Source organism: Nyctereutes procyonoides, unplaced genomic scaffold (genome assembly GCF_905146905.1).
Source record: "Nyctereutes procyonoides isolate TBG_1078 unplaced genomic scaffold, NYPRO_anot_genome, whole genome shotgun sequence".
NCBI classification, from domain to species: domain Eukaryota; kingdom Metazoa; phylum Chordata; class Mammalia; order Carnivora; family Canidae; genus Nyctereutes; species Nyctereutes procyonoides.
Genome location: NW_026575043.1, coordinates 47,017,615 through 47,019,874, shown reverse-complemented (window position 1 = coordinate 47,019,874; position 2,260 = coordinate 47,017,615).

The following is a 2,260-nucleotide window of genomic DNA, read 5'->3' as shown; positions in this document are numbered from 1 at the left end:
GGTTCTAGGAGACATCTCTGTGTAGTTGCCTGGAACTTTCTACAGACGAGGACTTTAAAGAAAGGGTCAGGTGCTAAGGAGGCAGGGTTTCCCACCACACCCACAAGACTGGGAACTCCAAAGTTGTCAGAGAAGGGTCCTGTAGTGATCCTTTTCCCCATACAAAGTGGCGGGACCCCATGGGTTCCAGCGCTTACCTGTAGGAGTCAGGTGTGCACACAGTTCTCGCCTATAACATCCCCATCGCACAGGGAGGAACCAGGTGTCTCCTGGACGCTCACCCACCACACACACAGGCACACACACTCCAGAGCTCCTGCAGTCGGAACAGGTCCTCCGCTGACACAACTCACCTTCCTTCCTTCCTTCCTTCCTTCCTCAAGAATGAGGCTGCTCTGGGGTGGTTCACCTACACCCTGCGGCCTAGAGTTCCTCTCCTCCAGCCTCACAAAGTCTGATGCTCACATCCATGGGTTCAAAGAGGCTAAAGCTTCTCTCCGAAAGGCCCTGTACCCTACCACGGTCACCAAGTGGATGTAGGACTAGCCTGGCCGCTGTATGGGATGCTCTGGCTATCAGCAAGACTGGGGCCCACTGGCACCCACCCTCATTTCAATTTCAATTTCAACCCTGCTGGCCCAGCCCCTTCCGGCCCTGCCTCCACTGGCCCCTCCCAATGAAGCCAACCTGGCAGGTTCATAGAGGCTCTGAGTTTCAGTTGGATGGGAGTGGGTGTTTCTACCTGCTATCTTGTCCGACCCGACCTCCCCGTCAACCAATCTCCAGATTAACCCACCAGGTGACTTTAGCAAATGACGTGTCCTTGGAGCTCTGGAAACTTAGGCTCTTACCCCTCAATAGTTTAACCAATTCCCTGCTCTTGCCAATACAACTAAAGTATAATTAATGTGATTATCCTTGGATCCAAACCTAGGCTCCTCCCATCATTGTCTCCTGGGTCTACGTCCCTATAAGTGGGTTGCAGTGATGTGTAAGCTTCTAGTTGGGAGTAATTTTTTTAAATGATATTTGTTGTGTCAGTCTTTTTTCTTGATTGCTTCAAAGTTTCTGTCATTCTTTGACATTTTTTAAAATCACCAATTCTTTAGTTTTTATAATTGCATTGTTTTGCATTTAAATGCTTCATGTACACACTGGATACCCATTTCATTTAAAAGTTTTTTTTAATTTTAATTCCAGTTAGTTAGCATACAGTGGTTTTTTTTTTTTTATTTATGATAGTCATACAGAGAGAGAGAGAGAGAGGCAGAGACACAGGCAGAGGGAGAAGCAGGCTCCATGCACCAGGAGCCTGACGTGGGATTCGGTCCTGGGTCTCCAGGATCGCGCCCTGGGCCAAAGGCAGGCGCCAAACTGCTGCGCTACCCAGGGATCCCGAGCATACAGTGTTATAGTAGGTTCCACTGGGCACTCATTTTATTTTATTTTTTTTTTGGGGGGGCACTCATTTTAATTAAGAAACTTTTTCTTGAATAATCCTAACCTTGCCCGCTGCTTTGAAGTCCTATCATAATTCTACAGATACCTATATGCTCCCTTAGCCATAATTCCAAACTCAATTATTCATTGTCTAGGGTGCCAATAATACAATGTTTTATTTGCTCTATCTTGAAACTATTCTAAAGACTAGAGAAGCCAAATGACTAAGCACTTGAAAATCCCTGGCTATTTTTTCAAGTGAATTTTACAGTCATTGCATTAAGCTCCAGAATATAATAGATTCTATTGACCTGTTACTTTGAGGTTGGATTGAATTTAGACAATGATTTACTTCTTCTGAGTTGCAGAGCCCTCACTAAGAGTTTCCTGGAAAATCCTTGTGCTCATAAGTGATTCCAAGGAAGATGTTTATGGGTGTCCAGGTTGCTGTGTAGATAGCACCATAGAAACTAGCCAAGGTGCCTGCTGGATAGTGGCCATAACTAGTGTGTATTCTGGTTTGCTAAGATTTTGGTCTGTCGGGACGCGTGGGTGACTCAGATTTTGAGCACCTGCCTTCGGCCCGGGGGCGTGATCCTGGAGTCCTGGGATCAAGTCCCACATCGGGCTCCCTGTGTGGAGCCAGCTTCTCTCCCTGCCTGTATTTCTGCCTCTGTGTGTGTGTGTGTCTCTCATGGATAGATAGATAAAATCTTTAAAAATAAAAAAATATATTTTGGTTTGTCTGGTGGAAGGCAACCCAGATGAAAGGGTGTAGAGAGAAGAGAAGGAGATCAGAGGAGAAAACTCTGGAATACAG